Source organism: Rousettus aegyptiacus, unplaced genomic scaffold (genome assembly GCF_014176215.1).
Source record: "Rousettus aegyptiacus isolate mRouAeg1 unplaced genomic scaffold, mRouAeg1.p scaffold_m13_p_5, whole genome shotgun sequence".
Taxonomy (NCBI): domain Eukaryota; kingdom Metazoa; phylum Chordata; class Mammalia; order Chiroptera; family Pteropodidae; genus Rousettus; species Rousettus aegyptiacus.
Window position 1 is genome coordinate 26,293,875 of NW_023416308.1, and position 27,260 is coordinate 26,321,134.

The 27,260-nt window shown below is 41.4% G+C and overlaps 1 protein-coding gene across 2 annotated transcripts in view; it reads right to left on the reverse strand.

Moving 5' to 3' along the window:
• The window catches only part of KIRREL3 (kirre like nephrin family adhesion molecule 3), a 521,313-nt gene extending 518,995 nt beyond the window's left edge, over positions 1 to 2,318 (reverse strand). For both annotated transcript variants that reach the window (XM_016139130.2, XM_016139131.2), the window contains exon 1: positions 2,246 to 2,318. The gene's annotated coding sequence lies outside the window, so the exon portion shown is untranslated. The remainder of the gene's footprint in view (positions 1 to 2,245) is intronic.
• Between the last annotated feature and the right edge of the window lie 24,942 nt (positions 2,319 to 27,260).

The window sequence follows — 27,260 nt, forward strand, 5'->3', positions numbered from 1 at the left end:
TCTATTCTTTATTTCGTTTTTTTTTTTTCCTTCCCTAAATAGGGGGAAATTCAGTTTTGCCACCATTAACGGCCAAAAGGCACCTTGGACAGCAAGTGGAGCTGTGACTTTTTTTGCCACACGATGTAATGTTGTTTAACGGGAGTGAAGTTAAAGATGATTATATGCATGTGCACGCATTGAAACACGCACGCCTCCCTGTAGTACAAGGGACTGGAAACTGGGCTGAAAGGGAGAAGGGAAGAGGCAAGGGAGGATGCATCTTTCCCCCAGAAAGGACCTGGCCAGTGTGTGTGGCAGGAGTCTCAGAGTTGGGGAAGAGATAAGCATGCTTTGCATGGTTGAGACCCTCCTAGGAGGGGTGGGTAGGTAGGTAATAAAACCTGAATGGCTGGACCACAGTGTGCTTTGTGATACTCCTAGAAAACAAAATGAAGGAGCTGGAGGGAAACTAATAGGTTCTGACACATGCTCATTTATTACTATTATTCTGGTTTGTGCATTTCCTACCAAGGATAGGGGAGCAGCCTGTCTTTTGCATTTGCAGCCTCTCTCTCAAGTGCTCCACCACTCTCTGTCTTTTCTTCAAGAGGTGCTGAGAATCCTATATGGAAGGAGAGGCCAAGGTCATATGCAACTGCTTCCTAAGAACCTCAGGTCTTTTACCTGTCATGAAACCCACGATGGAATCAAACTCTATTTCTTCCAGGATGTCAAAGTGAATTTATCTAGATATATTTACTTGATAGACATTTAGATATGCCTGGTATAAGCAGAGGAAATAAAATCTGAGGCATAGACCATGGCTTCAGGAACTCATGATTTAGTGTGAAAGTAGAGTATACACATAAGATGCAAACTATAAGGATAGTTACAAAACAACGTATAAAATATGCAGCATTATACAGAAGGAATGGTAATGAGTAAAGGGAGGAAAATGAAAGATGCTCTCTCGATTTGTGCCATTCAGTTATAAAATCAACCATTACTTTTCTTCAGTCACTGGACCTTGGGGAGGTCTTTTGGGAAACCCTTAGCCTTTCTTCCATTAGCATTTTGGCGGCTTTGCTGACTGACTGCAAGGCACATTCTAACTCCCTGTTTCCATGTGGATGTATCCGCTGGCATTCAGGAACAAGAAAGAGAGCTGTGGGGGCACCTGGCAAATGGTGTGCTGGTAGGAGCTGACATCCGGTGGTTCACATCAAAGGCCTACAAATTAGTAGGTGTCTGCCGTGTTGACTTTTCTATTCTTAATGTAATAGTTTATTTAACTACATCCCTCAGAGGCTGTTAAACATATCAAATGGAAATCTGTAAGCAAGCTTTGGGGTGGAGAGGGCGGACACCAAGCAACAGAAACTAAGAGGATCCAAAAGAGGCACCTCATCAACTGAATTAGCAGAGGAGGTTCAGAAGCAGTGTCTGCAGCCTCGGTCCATTGACTCGTTATAACAGACAAAACAAAGAAACAAGGGGCAAATCAGAAACACATGCAAAAGATGAATAATTCTAAACAACGTATGCCAAACAACATTAAGAGTGAAAAAAATGGTATATATAGTGCTGTAACTTTAGTAGCTGCTTCCATTAAACCTAGGAGAGCAGGGAGAAATTTAAGATCTGGGTAGGATTTCGAAGGCCAAGGCTCGTAGTGAATTTAGAATGGAGATTGTGCCTTATAAAGCCACATTTATCTTTTAACATTTTAGCATTTATCTTCTAAGCTGTTGTTTAATTTTGGTTGCTAATTCCTAAGTGTCCTAGGGCCCAGATTTGCTTAAATCGGCCCAGAGGGAAATATTATAAAACCAGAGTTATGAGGCCAATGAATGAATGTACACCAAATACGTGAAAGTCAGGTCCACGTACAGCATGTGCGCACCCCACATACTCTTGGACAGGAGAGGGTTGGTGGGAGTCCGAGGTTGGAAAGACCTTATCTCGATCTCCTGCTGGTCTCAGAGATTGGCTTCATGACCCCCCCGCCGTCTGGGCCTGTTCCCTCCTCACCCTTTCTACCCCTCCCTGCAGCCTCCGGTTTCTGTCAGGAAGGTAAAAGCCTGGATTAAGTGATGAGCTGCCTGCCTCTAAAACGACCGGAAAAACCACGGCAATCTTCGGCAGCCACCACGTGGGGCAGCGAGAACGACAGCGGTACCTGCAGGACCCGCAGCCGGCCGGGCCCTGGCGCCAGCCCCGACGGCGGCCCCGCCACCTCCGCCCGGCTGGTACTGGTCCTCACCTCCTCCGGGAGCTCGATTAACCTCCAGGTGCAAGGTGCCTGCACGCAGTTCCGGGCGAGGAGGGAGGAGAGAGGGGCAAGGAATGAACGGCTCCACCTGATGGAGAAGAGCTGAGAGTCTTAGACCCGGGAACACTCAGAGAGGGGAGGGCAGGGGAGGGCAGGGGAGGGAGGGGACGGGAGCTCAGGGGAGCGCTTGCCGACGGGAGGGGAGGGGAGGAGGGGGGAGCGCACCGCGAGGGAAGGGGAGGGGATGGGAGCGGAGAGCACCGCGTGGAAGGGGAGTGCAGTGGAGGGAGGGGAGGAGAGACCGCTACACTTGGTGGAAACCTCTGCGGCCGCAGCACCGCGCGGGGGACCGGGTCTCTGGGCACGCCCATGGAGGTGGCAGCCCTAAAGACACAGCAGAAAATCGGCAACTTGAAAAACCGCTCGAATTCTTGTTCTCGGCACATCCAGGCTCCAGGTCTCGGATGCGCGTACCGTGCAAACCCGGATCCCTCACCAGCAGGTGGCATCCTCTCTAGCGTTTCTTGTGGCGTGTAGCCCAGGAGACTGAGTTCACCTAATTCCAAGATCCCCTCTCCAGGCCTTCGGTGCCAAGTGCTGTGTCCTTTGAACCACCCTACTCTGCAAGCAGGAGCGCAGTGGCCAAGAGAGTGAAGATTGGCTCCAGATTCTGCTGCTTGCTTGGGCAAGAAGTTTCAGAAGAGCAAGTCTTCACTGGACAGTTTCCAAGCTTTGCTCTCCTGGTAGCAGTCATGCCTCTAGAATTTTCTGAGGTCTGGGGCAGAGAGTGAGGCAGGGAGTTCTGGGTCTAGGTGCAGGAGTGTAGGGATAAAGCTGTTCAGTGCCCTGAGCATGCCCTACTTCTGACAGACCGCGCAGACCCCGGTCTTTGCTACTTTTCCGTGACTTTCCCTTAGGCCGTTTGTCCACTGTCCGAAACATTTATTATTCCTTCGATTTGTGCAAAGGCCTAATTGGGGTTTTTTAATAAAAACGTGTGGAATAAATACATCAATTGGTCTTGGAAAGTTTGTTCTTCATTTGGGAAAAAGCATATGTACGTGTATTCATAGAAAAAAGTTCTGAAATATCTCACTGGCTTTTTAATAGGATAGAAATCACCCTGAAGGTCATTTGTCAGGTTGAATTCTCTCTGTTTGGGTCCTTCTTGGCCCACTTGTCTGAGGACCTGCAGGAAGGTCCTGAGAAGTAGCACTGGCTCCAACCACCTAGTCTGGTGGTTCTGCTGGCCTGCCCTCCTCACTCTCCCACGCTGCTCATGATGGCCCGTGCGGTCACCAGGGACTGCTGCCACAAGTAAGGAGAGGGAGGCTGCTATTGGCAGTCATCGTGAGTGGAGAATTTCCTATTTGATGCCTTTTCACAACATTTGTTGCACAGATACATTATAAACCACATTTCCTTTCTTTCTTTCTTTCTCTTTCTTTCTTTCTTTCTTTCTTTCTTTCTTTCTTTCTTTCTTTCTTTCTTTCTTTCTTTTTCTTCTTCTTCCTCCTTCCTCCTTCCTCCTTCCTCCTTCCTCCTTCCTCCTTCCTCCTTCCTCCTTCCTCCCTTCTTCTTCTTCTTCTTCTTCTTCTTCTTCTTCTTCTTCTTCTTCTTCTTCTTCTTCTTCTTCTTCTTCTTCTTCTTTCTTCTTCTTCCTTCATATATCCTGCCAGTGCTGGTTAAAACCTCCCTCCCAGTCCAGGGATTTAAACACATTTTGAACAGGCCCCTTCTGGAAGTTCAGGGTAACCTGACTCTCCATCCCGGATAAGTTAATAAGGGCTCAAAACTACGGATACTTCCAGAGACCAACTGGTCTTCAGAGGTTCCCCCCGGGGTGGCAGCCTGCCTGGCCTGGGCAGTCACAATCTTCTAGGCTATTTCTTTTTTGTTTATTTGAACCACATTTCTTGCTCACATCTGTGCAGGTAGATTATAAGACCTTAAGCCATGCTCACTCTGGTCAGTGGGAAAGGGCCCCAAGAACCAAGGATGCAGGTTTCAGAAGCATCCCCCAAAGTGTAGGGTGAGCCTGCAGCAACCATTCACCACAGGCCAGGCTTGAGTGAGGGGTTATAGGGAGCCTTTTCAACTGGGCTCTGGCCTGGACACAGCCAACTTTTGTAGTCACTTAACGAACCTGGACATAGCTTTCTTCATTTATAAAATTGACTGGCTGGAGACAGTGGCTCTCTGGGATGCCTCAACATTCTAAAATCCTAGTGTCTCCTTTCCAGAGGGCTCACCTCTCTGTCTGGAGACATTTGGCAGTGCTTCCCCAGTGTCCTTAGTGTTGGGACCTGTTATTGCCAGTGATGATCCCCAGCCAGAAAATTAAATGAGAGTCCCAGAATCAGCATGGGCTCCTCTGCTTTCACGGGTTACGCCTTTTTTGGAACTGGTTCATGTTCATCCTACTCTAAGTGCTCTCAGTCTTTCCCCAACTTTCTCAGCTTGTGAGTTCCCTCCTCTTCTTATTTTCCCCAGAACCATGGCCCACATCCAGCCTGGATTCTAGGTTCCAGAACAGCTTGTTTTTTATGGTACAGACATAATAGTATTGGATACAAACCTTTTATTAAAGTACGGGAGTGTTGATGCCAGAGCGGCTAATTGTAAAGACTCCATTTAAAGGCAACAAGGACCATGACACCTTGTATTTTAACTCATTCTTAACAGGAATCATACTTGACTGTTAAATTTTTCTGATTGTGCATCTTTCTCGATGCCTCTTCAGTTCACAGCTGTTCCTCATCTCTCACCCTGGTAGGCAGTAGGCATTCAATATATAATGTTGAATGAATGGTAATGTTTTACCTAGTGCCCCATATCCCATTTCCTGTTGTCTGAATCCAATTTAACTTATTCTTCACTCTGTTATTAAACCATTGTCAAACATCTGGCATGTGCCTGCCATTGCTCTGGCTGTATTTTATGGGGGTGGGTAATGAATTGAGCCTATATATAGTCTGCAAAATGTGGAACACACTTTAAGATGCATAGCACTATAGAAATGAAAGATATTTTTATCTCTTCAGTATCATTCTGCACAAGGAGACAATTCTCCAGCAGCACTGTTTAAGAACAATAGACCTGTTTAGCCTTGACACACTCCTGCATTCAGGGCACTGGGTATTCAATTCACATGGGAGCGGCATTATCTCTCTCAGCAAAGGTCTGGAAAGTGTATAATTTACAGAGAAGAAAAGATATGAAAAATGTTATGAAAGGATGTAGCAGGGCCCCCATGCCTTGTCTCATTGCTGGCTGAGTACACAGGCTAGGACCTTCGTCTGTGCTCCAGGGATGGCACAGAAGGTAAGCCTCAGCACCCCTCTTAGGTGCTTGGAACCAGTCATGTGTCATTTCAGAACATGCCATGTGCTCTTTTTGTGTATATGAATAGGCTGATTATGTGGAAAATATTGGAAGACAAAGTGAAATACCAGTTTATGACTCATTCGTGGTATTCAAAGTGTTAGAAATTATACTGCATTTATTTTTTCTCCATTATTCTTTTTTATAACCTTCTCACCACACAAACATACACACACCTAAGATCTATGTTATAAATCAGGAAACCTCTATAGCAGCCAGGGAGGGAGCAGCTGCATCTTACTTGAAGTCTCTGTAAGCTTTATCCTGGATGACAAACTTTACTTTCCCTTTTCTGGTTTTTACATATAGTATTTTTCCTTCCTTCCTCCCTCCTGCTTTCTCTCCCTTTATCGTTTCTTCCCTCTTTCCATATAATAACTTATATAAACATATAACTTATTTAAGTATATGAAGATTGATATAAAAATTACATAATAACTTTTGTATTTATCTTTATAAAATTATTTAACTTTGTGTATGTACAAAACTTGACACACATATACATGCACATGTAGACACACACACACACACATACACGCACACGCGTAACTTGAATTAACACAGTAGCAATGAGCCTCCTATCCATATATTCGGAACTACTGAGCCCTAGACTAGGTTTTCAGCATTTTCTGCCTGAACTCATAGCCTCCTCAACTCATTGCCTAGTCTGCAGACCAACAAATCCCCTCTCCACTGTCTAACCCACTGTTCCACCACATTTGTTTGAAATTCAGTTCTATGATATCTTCCTCAGGCTTAAAAACACGAATGGTTCCCAAGGTGGATTATAAACTTTTTATCATGATGTATAGCGCATGTCAAACAAGCACATCTTCTCTGTCTCATTATAATCATCTCTTCCATAGTCCACACTTTAGTCCTCTCACATTATATTTTATCGATCAGAGGCAGCAGCCACTTTTACTTTTCCATACCTTTCTCATACGATTTTCTCTCCTTTCATATCTTTATTTATTCTCCCACCTCGTTGCCTAATAAACAAGTGCTCACTGCTCAGGATCAGTTGGACTATCTTTCCACAAGAAGTTTGCTTTTCCTCTTCTTCCCCTCAGTCAAAAAGGAAGAGCTTATGCATCTAGGTCCACAGCATTCTTATCATCTTTTATTATATAACTATTACTATTGTATTATGATTATTTATTTCCATGTCCACCTTCTAAACTTTATGTGGGATCTTCAAGGTAATGGGTAATTTTGTGAAATTTATTTTGGCATATCACAAAGTGTATTTTAGTGCTCGGCATACAGCACTTGCTTACTAAATGGTGTTTAACTGAAATAAAATTCGTCCAAAAATCCCTATGTCCTTCTTGTGACCATCCATTCTCAAGCTGGAAATTCTTTTCTTTTATTATCTGATGCCTTTAGAGCCAACTGGATCCAGAAAGTTCCAAATCCATCTTTTGGAACTAGATGCACCTGAAGGATTGGAAGAAAAGATTTCTGTCTATACATTTTGAACTGAACCCACATGTTAAGCAAACATGGGAAGTGGTGCTGTCAATCTGTATAAATCACAACCTGACTCCAACTCTTGTATTACGAGAACAGTTAGAAATCCTGCTTTTTAAATATTACTTAATGGCAAACCAGTTGAGAAGCTAGCACACTCTATAATAATTATATGGACGTAAGCTCAAAGTAAATGAGAAAAACCAACATTAATTCTACCAAACTCAGTCCAATTTGAATTGAATTGATGGTTCGGTGCTTTTTCTGTTGTCTTTGTCTTTTTTTTTTTTTTTTGCTGCTGCTGTCTGTCTAACAGTCTGAGCATGCCAATGTAGAAACTCCTTTTCAACATCTTGCTTTGTTGTGGCCAGCCTAGTTAGGCCCACACTTGAAAACAGACACTATGGTATAATGAGGTGGGTCTCAATGGTGGGGTTCCTGGGCCATCAGCATCCCCTGGGAACTTGTTAGAAGTGCAAATCTTCAGGCCTTACCTTGGACCTCCTAAATCAGAATCTCTGGGGTGGGGCCTAGCTACCTGTGTTTTCACAGCCTTCCAGATAGTTCCGATGCATGCTAATATTTGAGAATTACTGTTGTTATAACTCCTGTATGCAATCACCCAGCTGTGACAGTGACTAAGCCATGGCTAATTCTATGGTATCTATTCTCCCAGCTCTCTTCCATCTCACTGGATTATTTTAAAGTAAATTCATACATCATATCCTTTTCATCCATTAAGTATTTCAGTATGTGATAAGGGCCTTTAATGTGAATAAAATAATACTTTATAGTATAATTTGTTAAGTATCTGGGCCAGATCATTCATCTTTGGACAGTTCATTCTTAGAATATCCTCAACAGCCTTAATATGGCAGGTTTCAGCCAGAAAAAGACGACTCAACTAGATAAAATGAAGAAAGATTTTTTTTTTTTAGATTAAGAATTTACTATTTAGAAAAGGATGTGTCTCATTATTATAATGGGGAAGAACAATTAACATCAAGGAAGCAAGCCCCAAAACAAAATGATGCGTGCCTTTACCTTGAAAGAGCTGACTCCTTATAGTTTATAAAGTTTTGTGCTACATCCTATTCATAAGGTATATGGTCTGATTGTTTACCCAGAATTGTGATAGATTCACAACTTTTATCCACACACTTGGCCCCATTTTCTTTCTGGTCCACTTGCATTTATATGAAAATTGGCCAGAGGTAAGATGCAACCCGTAGCCATGATCTGTCATCACCTTAAAAATACAAGGGAGGACACCCCTCACCTTGTTCTCATCAGCTGAGTGTGCAAGCCCTCTAAGTTATCCAGCCAGTCTCATCAGAAAGCTATGCCATCGCTTGGTCCCTTAAGTCCCATTATATTCCACGAGTACTTATTAGACTGAGAAACTCAAAAGAATATTTGCGTTCCCTCTCCCCTTCAGATGCCCATGGCAAAAACTGACACTTGTATGGAGCATGATTTGATAACACTATCTGTAAAGTGTCAGAAAGGGGAGGCAATCGATACACTTAATTTACTTGGAATAATTCATTGCCTAACCGGAGTTTTCAGTGAAGGCAGACAAATTCTACACTAAACTAACTCACCCACCTGGATCTAGAGGAGTATAGTGAATTCGTCTTTTGAATGAGATCTAAAACTGAGTTTCTTCTTTTCATTAATGGCTCCCTTGGCCCTTCCTTTCTTGTGGGTGATGTGTGCTAGTGACCGAAGGTTCTCATGCCATTCCCACCTGAGCTGATTGTTTTCACTCTCTGCCCTTATATTTGGGTGTGTTGCTGGCTGCTCAGAGCCTGTCAGTTGGAGCTATATTCCTCCTCAGGAGGAAGGAAAAGCACAGATGTTTTTCTTTGGTGGAGGGTGGTAGTGATGGTAATTTTTCTTTTCCTTCAAGGCTAAACTGATAGGAAATCTGTTGTGGGACTGAAAGTTACAAATAAGAAAGACTTGTATATAGCAGTGAGGCAGGAAAACTCAGCAAGATATACTGAGGTCACAGAGCCCCTTCAAAATAAATATTGAAGAAGCATTTAGACTTAGTGGCTTCACAATGATTTCTCTACCTCTCATCTCATTTATCTGGTACCATGTGCAAAGTGATTTGAAGTAGAGTTTGCCACATAGCAGCAGTGATCGACCATGAGTTCTGAGTTTTTGGGAGAACCCATTGGGGGATTCTTCCCTTGTTAAGACACTACCATCCCTGGTAAATGCTTAATATTGTCCCAGTGGTATTGGACTGACACAGGACAGGAAGGGGACAGGAACCAGAGATCCCATATGCAGCAGTTAAAGGAGCTTGGGGAGGACAGATGTAATTATAAGGGGCCTTTGAATAATTATGCTATTACTATCTAATTATGAAGTGCTACTTTCTTCTTTAACTACCTGAAATTCAGAGATCATTCAGCTATAGGCTCTCCATAGAGCTTTGGCATGCCCCCTGAAGGGGAGGGGAAAAGACACAGTAAAAAATCACGGGACTCCTGGTGGGGCCAGAAAGGTCCTGAGAGAGTAGCCTGAAAATGTCAGGGGGTGAATTTCCATTCTCCTCATTTGTCAAAACGCCTCACCTCTCTGTGCTTCCATTAAGTTATCTACAAAAGGAGGGAAAGAATACTTCTCTCCTCCCCTTGCTTATTAATAGGCTGGAAAAGAAAAAAAAATCAAGATATATTCCACTCTATATATGTACCATAACTTCTTTATCTAATTGTCTATTGATGGGCACTTAGGTTGCTTCCATATCTTGTCTGGCTGGGTGAAAATGGTAAAGGGATTAAAAAGTACAAATCAGTAGTTATAGTTACAAAGCAGTCACAGGGCCTGGGGATTACGGCATAGGAAATATAGTCAATATTATTGTAATGGCTGTGTGTAGGGCCAGATGGATGCTAGAGTGATCAGGGTGAGGGTATCACCTAGTGAATTATAGAAATGCTAACCATTGTGCTGCATATCTGAACATAATACAAAATTTAAAGAAAGAAAAAAATTAAGATATAAATCTCTGTGAATATATTTTGTTATGTTTTAAAATAGGAGAAATCGATCAAGAAATATTTGTCGAATGCTTATTTTTCTTAGGGTACAGAGAGGATGCAGAAGATGTAAGACATATGCCCCTGGCTTTAAGTACCTTTCGATGCAGTTGAAGACACGAAACAGACACATTATCTGATTCAGCCAACCATTGATTTATTCATCAAATGTTTACGAGACACATATTTATTGAGTACCTACTTTGTGTTAGGCAGACGCCGGTAACACAGAGATGAAAAAGATTTGCATTTTGTCCTCAAGGAGCCTGTTATCTGTTTAGTGAAACATAAAGAACAGTATAAGCTTTTGAGATAAGCTGGAAGTGAGCCAGTAATACAGATTCTCTGAGAGGGGCACACGTGCCATGGACTGACTAGGCAGGGACTTTTCACAAAGGCCTCGGCTGGAATAGGAAGAGACCAAGTTCAAATCTGACACGAGTCCTGGTTAAATTAGAGACTCTGACAGCCATTGTCCCCAGTCCCCACTTCATGTTCTATCTCCCATAACACAAGGAATAAAACTCAAATCGGAGAAGCATAATCGTGGTAATAGAGGAGGAAATTAATTCCTAATTTTGATTTCTTTTGAACCATTTTTACTTGACTGAGTCAAACCTGCTGTGGAAGATGATTCATTACCATCTATTTTAAATCATGATCAGGAAGCACAATGACATGCCACAATGATAGAAAATGTGTTTCAAATGAAGAAATCTCGATTTTTAAAAAATTTCAAGAAATTAATTTGGTTCTTCCTTATAGAACATAAGAGAAAGAGATGACCTAAAATACAGTTAAAATCACTATTGGTGACTGAATCCATGTATTACTTATGTAAGCAAAAATTAAACAAGATAGTCTCAATTAAAAAATCATGTATTAAAGAAGCATATAGAGTCAAATGTAAGCACCTTCTTTCACCAGCCCTCACCCTAAATCTCCTCCCTAAGGTAACCAATATTAGCAATTTTGTGTGGACCTTTCTAGTCTTTTGTTATGTGCTCATACACATATATAAGAGCAAACCCTCTGTATACATGTGAACAAACAGAATCAAATAAGACACATGTTATTCTACAATTATATCTTCTTTAATTTTACCAATATATCTCATAGATTTTGCCAGTGATAGTCTGCTTTAATATGCCTGAAGGAAACAGAAATTGAAGCATTCATTTCCTTTTGTCCTCTGCTTTCCAAGGGAAGGCTTGCTTCTTTCATCCGTATCTGATCCAGGCTCACAGTGAAGCAGCGATTGCTATCCTGGTCAGGGAGAGTGGGCAGAAGGGAAAGGTGGGGGCACAGGAAAAAAAAAAGTCTGAGCCACACTGAGTCTCCGGGTTTTTAAATCTGGTCCCAATATAGGGAATGGAAACAGGAGCCAAAATTAGCTCCTGAAACTTTTAGGCAGACAATGATCAGCTGGCCTCAGGGAGTAAGACAGCCCTGATCTCAAATTAATCACTATCAGGCTCACATTTATTCATCGCTTCCTATGTGCAAAAATGTACAAGTGCTTTAGTGCCGCTCTTTCCACCAAGGCCTCCTTTTATGAAGAAAAGAAGGAAGGGAGAAAGGTAGGATGGGAATAAGGGAGGGAAGGTGGGAGGAGAGAGAAAAGGGCAGAAGGCAGATGCCTCTGCCCTATACAGGCCTGAGGCTTTGAGGTCTCTGTCACACCTCTAGGGACAGTTTAAAGACTTCTGTTCTCTCAGCTCATCCAGGAGCATACAAACAAAGCAAATAGGGTTTGTTCCAAGTTTACAGTGTGACTGTGAAGTTCATCAGATCAGCTCTCCATATTAAACCTTTTCGACTCTGGAAAGAGATGAAGTCTCTGGGGAAGCAGTCTTTAATTTATTGGGTTTTAGAGGCAATTGATCAGAGACTTTAATATCCATTGGGTCCTTATCCCCTACCTTTCTTCTCATCTTCCCAAACATATGCTATATCAGATAAGAGAGGACACACACTATTTTTGTATCAGAGAGGGAGACTAATTCTTGAACATGAAAGTCATAGTGAGTGCAGTTGTAGAAACAAACAGAACATCTAGGTCATTGATGAAGATTTACTCAGTCCTTGGAGTACACAAGAAGACACCACATAGGGCTTCTGGAGGCTAGCACAGAGAGATGTCTGTGCAGCAGCTTTAAATTCCGACTAGTCCTCATCATGTTGAAGGGCCTTGGCAACCATTTCAGTCTGTATCCTGGCATTAAATAAGGTATGTTCAGATGGAATCCTGAAGGAAGTTTCATAGGTGAGGTACAGAGGTATAGGCTGGGTTAAGAGAGCCAATAAGAGGTGACGTAGAGTTACTCAAGGAGGAGGAGCAGTGATTATGTCATTACCACCTCTAGCCCTGAAGTAGTGCAGTGTTGGAGAACTGAAGCATAGGGATGGGGCCACCTGGCACGAGCTGTAATCCAGAGGGACAAGGTGCTGCCAATGACAGAACCTAGTACTGAAGCAGAGAAGGAGCAGTGGAAGATAAACTCCCACTTTGCTCTGTCTTCCTGCACTCTCACTTCTTTTTAGTGGCTCTTGGTGGATGAACTCAACTAGAGCTCAGAAGGAAAGGGAATCTGAAGATGAACACATAGAATCAGCACCGCAGGGCACAGAGGAGAGAAAGTCAGAGTAGGAATCCTGGTGGTGATGAAGGTGGGGGGGATACAGAGAACAGCCAGCACTTCAGTCTGATGGAGATTCAGACTGGAAACTCAAACAGGTCAGCGCAGAAAAATGTGGCATAGTTTCAAGGGGCTCTGGATCCAATTGAAAGGGCAAGAAACTTATCTATGTCACCCTAGTGTGCTTAGCACTTGACAGATGCAGGTAAACTGCCACTCACTGGATCTGAAGAGTCCTGGTCCTCTGGATATAGACAGACTCCACCAGGCTGGAAGAGAACTCCACAATCCTTCCTCCTGCCTCCAAGGAACATAGTTCTAGACAATTCCAGGGAGATGGGAGGTCTCAACCTTTTATTTACCCAGTCTTATGAGATGTTCATTTTATCCATCATTAGTGATGCAAGCAAAGTGAAAAAAATTACTTCAGTTATAAATGCTTAGGCATTTAATTACAGGGCATGCCCAGTTTTAAACTTTGCACCAGATATGGAGATAAACAAGATATGGTCCTTGCTCTTCTGAAGCATGCATTCTGCTGACTGAAGTAGATATATGCATGGCAAATTATAATTCCAAGGGGATGTGATTAGTGTTTTACTAGAGACCAATACACTATGTTGTGGAAGAATAGAAAAATTAGAGGTTAATTTTGACTGTGAGCATTAGGAAAAGCAGAGAGGTGTTTCGGCAGGGTTTTAAGAAGAGATGTGCTTAAAGAAGTGTTGGGCATGGATGTGGGTAAAAACAGAAAGGTTGAAAAGCTCCACAGATGCTTGGGAGGGCGTGGAGAGCTCTGAGGCAGCTGGAATGTGAAGCAAGAGGCTGGGGCAGTAAGGAGTCAGGTGGGTGGAGCTGCAGAATATCTGAATGTCGACGCCGAGGTATTCCGGGCAAGACTGCCAGTTATTACCTGTTCAATATTCACTCTTTATCCTTACTAACAGAACCTCAATTTTTTCAGAGCATTATTATGTCCATTTGAAACTATGAACCTCCTCAGCTCTCTTGCAGCTAGATGGGCATCATGTGACAACTCACACTGAAAACGGGTAAGTAAAAGTCTTCAGGGAGAGATTTCTGGAAAAACTATTGTATGACCAATCAAAAGGGACTCACCTGGCCCATGCCTTTTGCCCTTTGCTCCTCTTTCCTTCCTGTTTAGAATATGAACTTGAGGCCTAGAGATAGAGCAGGCATGTCGTGAAGCACAGGACCTGCCTGATGGGGGAGGGGAGCAGAAAATAAATGAAAAAGAGCCTGAGTCCATGAGGACTTCCTGGAACAGCAGCATCGGTCTTAAAATGTCTAGCTCCCGACATCTTGTTATTTTCTATGCCTCTGTAGTCATGTTTTTGTTACAGGAAACTACACATAAGACCAGTGCTTGAGTGCTTATTCCATAGGATAGAAGTAATGTAGACCTCGTGTGAGGGGAGGATATGTTAAGTAATAGTACAGATTTAGTATTTGGTAATCTGGCTGCTTCTAGTGCCGCTCTACCCCTGGCTTGCAAGCTGACTGAAGGTGACTCAATTCACTTTTTCTGGGAATGGTGTTTTCATTTATAAAATAAAGCTTTTCTTTGAAGATCTCTGAAGGACCATTGAGCTCCATGGTTTCCTGACTAGAGTGACATATAGGAAGATGGCATGAGATAATGTGGAGGCTGCCTGCAGAAGGGAGAGCCCAGAGCAGGAAAGCCAGTGATATGGTTATTAGATTTAGAGAGAAAGAAGGTAGTGAGGCCTTGAACCAGGGGCATAGAGACATAAGAGAAGGGATTGGCTGTGAAATATGTAGGTCTCCTGGATTGACTGGATGGAGGTTATGTGGTTTAGAGGGAGAAGTTGTAAATGACTCATCCAGAAGGTGAATAAAACACAAGGATGTAAGAAGACTGAGTATTCTTCAATATTACAGGGATTTCAAATAAATTTTTAGAGATGCTGAGATAATGTGTGGCCTCATCTAACACTCTTAGGAAGTCATAGAAGCAGAAGCCAACCACAATAAAAATAACTGCAATTCATGTCACACTCTCCCCCTCAAGAACCCAAAGTGTGTTTGTATACTTGTTACAAGTTTAATATTGTGATACCCTTGCAAGTGAAGAAGGGAAGAGTATGCCATTTCTCCCCATTAGACTGACAGAGAAACCACAGTCTGAAGGAGCAGGGATCTGCTTAAACTGCTAAGGCGAGTCAGGGGCAGAGCGGGCACTCAGAATTAAGTGAACCTCCCTGTTGACCTGGGCCCCTCGGGGCCTGTGAGACACGAAAAAACCTAAGATTTAGGTGCTGCCTCCCCTGACACATTACTAGTTCCAGAATGCATACTCTAATAAATGATTTCCCTGCCTCTTTCAATTTCTAATGGTACATAGTGGAGTCAGATCTGGATGCATCAGAGCATTGACATCTTACCTAAAGCTTGAAAGTTCTACAAGGAGAATAAGAGCAAGGTTCCTTGGCTCCAGTTTTGCACGATGATAAGGTGTTAAGAAAGCACTGCGGTCCCTGGAGGTGTGTTCCTTCTTAGCTTGCGCTTCCATTTTGCTGATCGGCTGGCTTTGCCTAGCCTGAAAATTCAGGTCTCCATTGTTTTCTAACCTACATTTCTATTGGGTCCGATCTCAGACACAATTTCTTTCATAGATCTCTCTTACAAACAATGGGGGCATAAACTGGTATATTTTAATCCCAAAATGGCATCTGCAAGCGTTCTGCAATGCCGCCAAGCCAGCACTTTTAGAAGCATCTGACGATATTAATTTCAGTCTATTTCCTGAGGTTTGCAGGAAACTAAAATGTAGAAAGTGCTGTGGCAAAAAAAAATTAAAGCTTCATGGGGAAAAAAAAGGAAGATTGACAGGAAACCAGGCTTCAATAGGACAGCTTGCACCAAGTAGCGCTGTCCTCTTTTCTGCATATCAACATATGCGGAGGGAGAAATAGCTCTCTCCCCTATTGCATCCCTGCGATTGGACATGGTTCTTGCCTAGCCACTATAGGTTTGGGATGATTAGGGTAAATATTCACAGGGGACTGTGCACTGGGTCCATTGGTCTGGGATATAAATCATTGCTGTAGCCAGACTTCCACGAAAACAAAGTTACTTCTGATTTTTATCAGAGGAAAACAAAATCTAAGGAGACAATAAGATCAGCTTTTCTAAAATGCATGATTATTTTGTACTATTTGATTTCCTCACATCCCTTTTGTTTTTTACATTTGAATCTGATGTTTTAAATTCAGGCCTTTGTGGAAAGAAATTCTTTCTAAATCTCCCATGTGCAATGATCATTTGAAGCAAATTCTACCTCCAAATACACCACGTTTCCTTTTAAAAGCACCTTTCTTTGTCTCGTTTTCTCTTTCCTTTAATGATCTCATTGCTGGGTTTTTTTTTCTTCCCTTCTTTCTTCTCCTCTCTCTGTCTCTGTCTCTGTCTCTGTCTCTCTCTGTCTCTCTGTCTCTCTCTCTCTCTAATGAATTCATTCATTAACGAATGTATTAAACAGCAAATATTTTGTAACTACCACCCTGGTAAAAACAAAAGTAAACAGAACTCTGCCAGCCACTCCAAAATCCTCTCCAATCTTGTTCCAATCTCAATCCCTTCCCTTACAAAGGTTACCACAATCCTGACTTTTATAGAAATCACTTCCTGCATTTCTTTATATTTTTATCACTGAAGCAAAATTCTTAGACACTTCAGTTTAGATTTGCCTTTTTACAAAAATTTATGTGTTATTAAGTCTCCTTCAGTCTATAACTTCTTCACACCCCTCCTGTATCTTTCTTTTCGTTACAATTTACTTGTTGGAGAACTTGGATCATTTGCCCCTGGAAAGTCCCACAGTGTGCACACTCTTAGAGAGATTCAATGTTCCTCTCTATTTCCTGCAAATTGGCAGCAGTCCAAGGCTTGATCAGATTTGGGTTCAATTTCTTTAGCCAGAACATAGATTGTGTGTGTGCATGTGTTTTTTTTTTTTTTTAGGAGGCATTTGATAACTGTCTCTCTTTTTATGATGTTAGCACTCCTTTTTTAAAAATTAAGATATAATTGACATATAACATCAGATTAGGTTCAGATAGATGACATAATGATTCAGAATTTGTGTACACTGGGAGATGATTAGTGCAACAAGTCTAGTTTCCCTGTCACCCTATAAAGTTACAGAATACACAGTACAGTGTTACTGATCGCAGTCAGCATACTGCACTGTTTTCCTTGACTGTTTCCTGCACAGCCTTCCCCTGCCTCGCTGGGCTACTTCAGAGGGTCTCTTCCTGTTTCTCACCAGTAGGTGGACACAGTCCTGCTCAGCACAGAAAGGATTGCTGGTATATTCACTAGTCAGCCCTGCACAGTCTTAGAAAACTCCAGGAAGAATTACCACACGAGCCATGGGGGCAGTGATTCCCGAAGCCTGTGATAGGAGGTGGGGAGGAAGAGTGTCAGGTCTTTCAAAGAAAAAACAGTTCCGCAAACTGCTCATCTCCACTGGGAGGTGATCTTTAAAATAGAGCCTTGTCACTCCAACCTTCCCCAGCTAGCTGTCTTTGCTCGTTGCTATGAAGTAAGGGTGAGAGGATGAAGCCCAGAGGTGCTGATGGGTGTGCACATTAGTGGGTGAGACAGGGACACCCTGGATTCTAGGGAAAGGCAAAGGAGTCTTTGTGAACCCTGAAAGAGGCATTGGGACCTGTGAGGCTGATCTTCTGAGGAGTCCACATTGTCTTGCAGGGGAGTTTAAAGAGCAAGTTGGTATGAGATCAGGGAAGGGAGAAATGCTGAAGGACCCAGACTGGGCTCAGCTGCGAGACTGCACCCCTGAGTGTTTCTCTGCCCTCTCTGCATTACAGCCCAAGTGAGACTTTCTCTTTTCTTTTTTCAAATTCATAGGTGCAAGACATGCCCAAATGCCACCATGGATAGTGTTAAACCTATTATGATTTGTTGTTATTGAGAGGAGGTGAGAGATGAGGTGGTGAGAAAACATGCTACTTCACTCCTGCTGCAACTTTTATATAGACGGAATCAAATTCAGCAAACACTCACACCTGTGGTGGCCCTTTAAGGAGAATTCTTTCAAATATCCCAATAACCTCACAGTATGGATGCAAAATAGAGGCTGAGAGGGAGAGAGAGAGTTAAACTAGGTTCCCCAGGCCAAGCGGGTACCCATTCTCTACGAAGTGTGTTGTTAATTGTAGATCACTCTACAAACTTTGCTTGTTATTCTTATTCTTAGACGGGAAACTAGATGTATTGTGAGGAATAACAATAGCAGTTGGGCCCACTGAGTGAATAATAGGATTAGAACAAGGCTTTGGAAAAGCTGCTGGGGTTCCACCCTGCTTCGTTCTTCTCCGATGTGAGCCCAGCTTGTGTCACTGTGGTAATCTGAATCCTGACATGGCCTTGGAGAGCCAGGATGCCACAAGAGACAGGGGGCAAGGGACATGGGCGGCCCAGAGGCGTCTACTGAATGAAGGAGGGAGCAGAGGAGTGAGTTCAGTAAGTAGTGGAGACTTAGGGTGACGTTTCCTTTGGGACCTGCAATTCTTTACAATTCTGGAGAGTTATATGAAGCCCATTCCTGTGGCTCCTGCCTTATCTCCCTGCTCAAGCTCTAGACATTTAGCCCTGGCTTAGTGGTTATTGGCACAGATGTTAAAGGCCATTGGGGGAAAAATGGAAAGCTTTTTCTGGGCTAAAAAGTAAGTGTAAGTTTGGCCTATTGATCTAAGCACAATAGATAGTTCTCATAATTTGAAGGACTGTGTGGTCAGACACACAAAGGCATTTGCTAAATCACAAACCCAGTAAGAATTTGAGAGCATGTGAGTGTCAGGGATGAGTCAAAGAGAAGACAGTGGCCGAGAGCTCAGGTTCAGTTTGGAGAAGTAGCTTTTAACATTTTAATCATTGTATTAAAAAGCTGTTGTTTTCAAGCTTGCTTTTCCATCTTCTGCTTTGAGGGATAATTCTGCATCATGGCTTCAAATAATTGTCTTTGATATTATTCTCTTATCAATGAGCCTAGGGGACCTTGCTCATTGCAACTATTGTTCTTCATTTCCCACGTTCTGGGAACTTGGTGTGTCAGCTTTCCATGGGGTATTCCAACAAGATCCCGGGGCAGAATATGAAGCCTGAGAGGGGCGGGACCATCTGTGGCTCACAGTCTGACTGGTGATGGAATTGTCTGTGCTCTGTGAGCCCCTGTGTGAACTGCTCCAATTTGGGACTCGGGGACAATAATTTAAAAAGCCGAAAGATTTTGAAGTAACAAGTGGCTGCTTTTTTCTCCTCTCATTTCAGGCCTGCTGAGTTTTAGCCTGGCATGGTTGCAAGGGCACCTCTCTCTTGTAAATCTGAAAACCCTCTGTCATTAAGGATTATTTTGCAGATTTTCTGAAAGTAAAAGGAAAATGGGAAAGGTAAAAACTTGACGTTTTCCAAATGCTTGACCTTTGAAGCATATGCCAGCACTGCATTTTTGATAAGAGTGTTTCCGTCAAAATCCTCTCCTTCCTTCCTTCGGTCCACTCCTGATTCACACCGTTCTCTGCCTTTCTAAGCTTCAGCCCATTCACACCCACACCCTAGTTTGGAATTCTGATGTGAGCTCCAAACTTCCATTCTTTTTCTTTTTCTGTCATCAGATATTCCTGTTAGATAACAGGGAGACACCAGGCACCATCTTGCATAGAATCTGGGGTCTAAGACCATACAAAAAACGATGAGAATTCAGCTTCTGGAATAGTCACCTCATGACCGGGCAGCTCTAGACAAATGCTCTAGACTTGCACTGCCTAATGCTATAGCCACCACCCACATGTGACTCTTGAATTAGACTTAATTAAAAGTTAATGAAATTAAAAATACACTTCTTTAGTCATACTAGTCACATGTCAAGTGCCCGGTAGCTAGCTACAATGTCGCTAGTGATTATTGTATTAGTGGACATTTTATAGACCATTTCTAACATTATAGAAAGTTATATTGGACAGTGCTGGTATAGTCTTTTTACCCAATTAGTTTTAGGCTGGCACTGTATGGGGAAAAGGCTGGCAATAAGGAGTTGTCCCTTACGAATGCTAGTCACAGAAATAATCAAACCTTGGTTTGGTAATTATAATACTTTTGAATAGAGCAAGCCAGAGATAACTTCACAAGAGTCATGGTGTCCTCATCTAGGTCTCCAAACTCTGATGAAGGATTAAGAAACTTAGATCCATTTGGAAATAAATGAATGGACACCAGAATGACATGACTACTATGGACAGAATTGTGTCTCTACAAAATTCTTATGTTGAAGCCCTAACCTCCACTGTGACTGTATCTGGAGATAGGATCTTGAGGAGGTGGTAAATATTAAATGAAGTCATAAGGGTGGACCCTAGTTTGATAGGGCTGGCCTCCTTATAAAAGAAGAAGAAACACCAGAGCTCACTCTCTCCAGAACATCAAGAAGTTGGCCGTCTACAAGCCAGGAAGAAAGCTCTCACCAGAAGCTAAACACACTGGCACCCTAGTCTTGAACTTCTAGCCTCCAGAACTGTGGGAAAGTAAATTCCTGTTGTTTAAACCACCCAGTCTACGCTATCCTCTTACGGCAGCCCACCAGACTAATTCGATGACATTGTATTTGGGTTGCTGCTGCTAATAATGGCTAGCATTTGCATAGTGTTTTCAGAGGTGATTTTAGGTAGCTTATTTTCACGAAAGCCCCGGAGGCTAGTATTAATATTGTGATTTCATAGTTGGGGGGAAAAAAAAGGCCTGAAAATTCTCAGATAATCAAAGGTCAAAGTGAACCTAGAAACTGGGGCTCCTGGATTCTCGCCCAGGGCTCCAGCCACTCCACCATTGCTTCAGCGATCTTTTGTGATTGTCCGATGCACACGGCACCTGAGCAACTGAGTATTAGAGCTTTTCCATGGCTACTCTCATATTAGTTTCTGCACAATGGAAATAACCAAAAGTTCAGGAACATGGGAATCAATATTGCACAGGTAACAAGGGATTTGACTCCAGAATATTAAGAATATTTTTTTTCTACAAGTGTGTTTAAAAAAGAAAAAGCGAGAGGGAAATTTACAAAGGACATGAACAAGAAATCTGCAGAAGACAAAATTCGACTAGCCTATAAACATTTCTAAGTGTATAAACTTGTTAGTAAAAAGAAAATATATGTTAAAAGAGAGGTCATTTTTATATCTATCTGACTAGGAAAAAAATCGAAAAGTCTTGTAATATCAAGCACTGAAAAAGAAACAGGAATTGTCATAAACTGGATATAGGAGTATAAATTAGTGCAGCCTCTTCGAAGAACAATTAGTCAATATTTAGTAAATTCGAAGTGTTGCATGTCTTCCAGAAATTGACTTCTAGACGTATATCTAAGAGAAAATTGTGCATATGTACCCACATAGCTATGACCAAAGATATTCTCTGCAGTCTTATTAGTAATCATAAGAACTTGGAAATGAGTTAAATGCCCATTAATAACATAATAGATAAAGTATAGTGCATTCATATAAAAATATTTTCTAGTAGTTAAAACAAAATAAACGAGATTTAAACGTGTCAACATATATAAATCTCAAAAACATGATGTTGGGTGAAAGGACAAGTTATGAAAATACATGTAATGATATCATTTATATAAAGTTTAAGAAAAATTAGTATAAAGTTATTTATGAATACATAAAAAGGGAAAATACAAACAATATAGATATAAAGATAAAATCCAACTTTAAGATGGTAAAGAGGGAGGAAAGTGGTAAGGGGGTTCAGTTATAAGGGGGTTCAGTTATATCTGTAAATTTTTGCTTTAAATTTTTTCTAGAGCAGATTGAAAAAAATAACACAACATGGGTCAAACCTGGATGGGACGTGGATAATTGTTGAATGACGCTCTATACTCTTATGCATATGAAGTTTTTGTAATTTAAAAATCAAAACATTTACAAGTTCAGAATTATTCCAATCATTTAATGTCTGCACTCACAAGCCCCAGCTAAGCCTCATAATTTCCAGAGCAAACAGACAAGGACAGAAAGAGATGCTCAGAGAAACTGCCATCTAAGGGCTGCCAGCAAGTCAGGGGTAAAGCTGGGGTCTGACTAACATTGTAGCTGTGGGACCAGGCACAGCGCTCCACCTGCGCTAAACACAGACCCAGCAAGGAGACTGAGATCTTAAGTTTGGACAGTGTGAAGGGATCGGAGCAACTCCCCTCAGCTTTGCCTCTGTCCCTTCTGGACCACCCCTCTAACGCACACTTAATATCTTGAAAAACAAAGCCAAAATTGAAACTTAAAACTAATTTTTAAAGCAACTAGTGGAAGTCTCATGCAATTGTTTTCTTAGGTCTCCAGAAAGCTTGGTGTTGCTAAAAGTGGTTTGTTTGTTTTACAGGGATAAAAGAATAAAAAATTTAATTAGTGTTTCATGAGTCACCCAGCTGACACACACCTTTTCCTTTAAAAAACAAACAGCTGAGACACCTTCACCATTAAACAACTCCCCCTTCACTGCTGCCTCCTTTCTCCCCATCCTGATTTCAAGGCTCTCTCAGACTTTTAGAAAGTTTGTCGGATTAGATATTCAATGTTTTAGTCATCTTCTTAAAATGTATCTTTTTTAGGTTCTTACTGGATGTCAGCTGACATAACCATTTGAGTAAATAAATGAACATCTGTTGAGCAACTATTATGTGTTAGATGCTTGTTCGCTACTTATTTCATTTGACTTTATTTGATTCTTATAACAATCCTTCAAAATGGATGCAATTATTAATATTATCCTCACTGCAGAATTAAGAAAACTGAATCCCAGAAAGAATGAGTGGCTTGTCCATATTTATAAAGCTATAACTTTATTAAACAGAGCCAGAATTTAAACACTGCTTGGGACTCAGTGGTGTGGGTTCAAATCCTGCCACTAGTTACATAATCCTGTATAGGTCATTTTGCCTACCAGAGCTTTCCTTTTGTCATCTCTGAAATAAAGGAGTGGGACCAGATGGTGTCTAACTTTGCTTCTAACTTTAAGGTCTTTTGCTGTGACCTTTTATTATACAAAAAGAACAGAAGAGACAGCTTATGTTTACCATCTCTATTTCTTTTCCTGCTTCTCTGTGGACAACAACTCAAGCCATGAGCTGACCAATTGAAAAAATATATATCAGTGAGCAAAAAATATCCTGCTGGACCAAATGCTCAGTGAAATCATGTTTTTTTTTTTCTGGGCAAGACTCATATCTGACTCTCTGTTCTCTGAAACACTGCCACATTTGGAATCAGCCTGTATTATTATAATTACTGAATGTCTATTAATCACAAAGAATAGGGAGCTAAAAAGGCCCCATGCACATTAGAAGTTGAAAAGCAGGGCCTTGAACTGCATCAACTTGAATTACTTTGAAATGTTCTTAATTCAGAGATGAAGGGACTCCCTGTTCACAGGATGAGGGTGTCAGCTTTTTTTCTTCTAGCCATTTGCCTGCAGTACTGGGTTAACATCAGGACTGAAGCTGGATTGTTCCAGGCCTAGGTAAATAAGTTTTAGATCTCAAAGAACAGTCATCAATTTACTCCAGTGGTAATTCTACATTAGTGACACAATGAGAGATTGAACTAGAGCTGGTTCCTACAGGAGAGGTACAATTTGGATATTGTATCAGAAGGTGGTGTTCACTGTGTATAGGGGGTAGAAGATCATGACTCAGGAGGGGCTGGATAAAAGTCCAATATATATGAGAATGAGACTCACCTGAGTGAGAGGAAAGGGGAAATAGAAGAGAGGACATAAACTTGATATATAATTAAAAGTAATGATAATGCAAAATTTGTCAATAGGTAGTATACTATGACCATTTAAAGTAAAGAAGCTGGCATTAGGCTACTTGAAATAAAACTCTGCTCTGCCACTTACCAGCTCTAAACTTTGGTTTCCTTGTCTATAGTTTTAGGAACCTGATTCTTCATCATAGGGTCGTCATGTAGATTAAATAAGAAATTTCTTGTGTTGCTTTCAGCACAGAAAACTCAAGGAATGTTAGTCATGATAGGCATGGTGTTAGAAATCTTGGACATTGTCTTTGGGGGAAGCTACTGAAGGTTTTGAACTTGGGAATGATGATTTTGAAGTAATAGCAGAATGCGACTCAATTAAGACAGGAGAATAGTTTGGAGGTTATCACAGTCATCTGGGTGTGAGGTAACTGGGTCATGGCTTGGAATGAAGTTAATGAGAATAAAAGGTAAAGAGTAAATGTAACAGTCATTTCAGGATTTAAAAATTTAGTGAATAAAGGAGAGCTGAATAAAAGGTGATGTCTAATTGTTGGCCTGGCCTACTAAAAAAAATTAGCGGCATCATTGAATAAATGAAGTAACTGGCTTTAGGGAAAGAATCCATCTGAGACTTATTTATTAATTTTGAGGGTCAAGTGGACCATCCACATGGAACTCTCCAGGTGGCCATCAGAAGTATTCATCCACCAAAGGGGACTAACTTATTGTTTGATGGTCCGTACTTATTCCCTGAACTTCACTTAGTGTAACGTACATTTTCCCATATTCATACCTCTGGTAGTGTTTTCTATTTAATATTTTACTTTAATTTGACTTAAACTGATTTATTTGGTGTTATCGAAGCAACAATATTTGTGAAATCTCAGGCTTTATGTGCTAGTTATGTTTTATCAAATACATATAAAAATAAAATCATAACTGTTAAAATAGAAGTATTCATCCATATCCCTCCTAAAATCACTCCTGTTACCATCATTGTTATACATACATTTTGTGAAATATGGATAAAATAAAAATTAAAGCTATAAGAAGCACTAATTTTCTCATGAAAATAGAATAGCAAGATCGGAAAGCTAAAATGATGGGGAAAATTGGCCAGCAAATTACAAAGAAAGAAGTACAGGAGAACTGGGATAGTATTAATGTCAAGGCAAGTAGGTGGGGGCAGAGCGAAGGGAGTGCGGTGAGAAAATTTCAAAGAAAATGTGACAAAAAGGCTAATATCTAGAAGAATACTTTTTTAAAAAAAGCCACGGTATCTAGAATTAGATAATCAAAGGAGTGTCAGATTCTGGATATATTTTGAAAATAGAAAAAATATAACAAAGTGAACTCCTCATGTATAATTTGCTGATGGATTCAATGTGGTGTCCATAATCCCTGGGGTAGAAGGAAAGGCAGCCAAAGCATGAACCTTGGGAGTGCTGGGGCATTCAGAGGTTGAGGGGTAAGAAGGAACCAGCAAATAGCGAGAATGAAGGAAAACGAGGAGAATGAGGTTACCTGAAAGTCAAGTGAAGCTTTTGCTGCTTGACTTAGAAGCTTTGGAGAATGGACATGGCTGGTAGGGGTGACTAAAGTTGACAAACTCTAGGACATGACTCAAAGGAGGAAGGCATCCAGGAGTTTCATTAAGAATAAGATGCATTTGATACCTTACCTCAAAACAGACACCTGGAGGCTGTGAGCATAGAGAACAAAAGCTCCAGCTTTCAGGTGACAAGAACCCAGGTTGGAACGCCAGCTGTTACTTTGTACTCTCTTGTGAAATCTCTTAGATTTCTTGTTAAGATTAAGTAACATACTGCCTGGCCCATGTCAGGTTGGGAGCATTCAGGTGGGATGGCTAGCATCACTGTGCTGGTGGGTGTGTCAATTGCTACAACAGTTTTGGAAAACTCTGTGGCAGCATCTATGAAAGCTGAACATGTGCATAGCTTAGGATTCAGTATTCTAACCATATGTATGCACCCAATAGTCCTGCGACCATATTTCACCAAAAGGCATGGACTGGAATGTTAATGGCAACCACAAACAGGACACAACTCAAATATCAAGAGTAGAATGGATCAGCAGATTGTGGGGTGTGTGTGTGTGTGTGTGTAGTCACTCAATCATAAGACCCAGCAATCAGAAAGAACAGTATAAAACTCAGCACTGTGCTTGAATCTCACAACATTGTGTTGGGGAAAGAAGACACTTAAAGAGCACATTCTCTGTGATTCCATTTACATAATGAACAAAACCAGGCAAAACTAAGCTCTGTGGATAGGAGCTAGGACAGCAGTTACTCTTAGGAGGGGAGGGGCGAGTTACTGGGAGGGATGAGAGGTGGACTTCAAGGGTTCCGGATCTGTTCTGTGATTGGTGCAGTAAATGAATATATTCAGTATGAGGAAATTGATCAAACCACACATTCATATGTGCATTTTCATTAAAAAGACTTTGTAAGGAAAAAAAGGATCAGATGTATCATAACCAAGTAAAGCTAAGTTACTTTACTAACTTGGTGGAGACACCTGATCTCACTTGTTTGTTAATCAACAGTTTCTGTCTCCTCTGCCCAGGGCGTGGGTCAAACCTGGGAGTAAACATTTGTGTAAATAGGATGTGTAACATTTTGCCTTGATTGGCAGTTTAATTAGGCACACAGTTCTTTCATTGTCATTGCAATTACATTGGTGGAGAATCCAGAGAGTCCAGGTTGTCACATTCGTCTCTTGATTGCTGGATTTTTAAAAAAGAATATGTCGTAGTTAGGAATATGATGGTGGCCTTGGCTTGGAGGAAGCCACATTCACTGAAGGGAGAGGTTCATCTTATAAGGTTAATGAGGAAACTGTGATGCTAAACAAAGAGGTAAAATGAGGCAAAGTTGCTCCCTAACCTCCTACTTTTTCTACTTGTCAACTGGCAACAAAACAGGGCTCCTGGAGCATGAAAACTCACCCTGTATTTAAGAGCTCCAGCAAAAAACAGTGAAAGTCCTTGCCAATTTTACAAGGCAACTTACTCCCTCTCACTTGTTTTTGTCTTCTTTTACTGTAGCTGGTTTAAAGTGATGCTGTAACTTTAATGGTTACCAGAAATAAACAGAACCCAGATCCAGCAGGGTTTATCCAAGAAGGACTAAGGTAGAACTCAGAAAAAAATTGAGGGACATCTGATTCATGTCCCTGTCTCTGGGTTGGATTGTTTGGAAACCATCCCTCAGGAAGTTGGGAAGCTGGCTGGTGGCCAGGGTTTGCTCTCTCCCTTTGCCTACTCCAACCCTTCAGGATTCAGCCTGAATTGTCTCAACTTGTTCCTTTCAGTTTTGCATAATTAGAAAATGTCTATTTTATTTTATTTTATTTTTTAAAGAATTGCTTTTTCTCTTAGACATTTTTACTTAATTCAAAGTAGATAATTAGAATCCCATTTTCTCCCAGAATGAACTAGAAGGTGTTTGGGTATAAGTATGTGTTTGTGTTTGAGATTTCTATGGCGATTTCAGCTCAAACCTACGCACTTTATAAATATGTGTTTTTCAGATATTAGACACAATATATTACTTCTAATGGAAAAGCTAAACACGATAAGCCTTACATATTAAATTAGAAAATCTCTT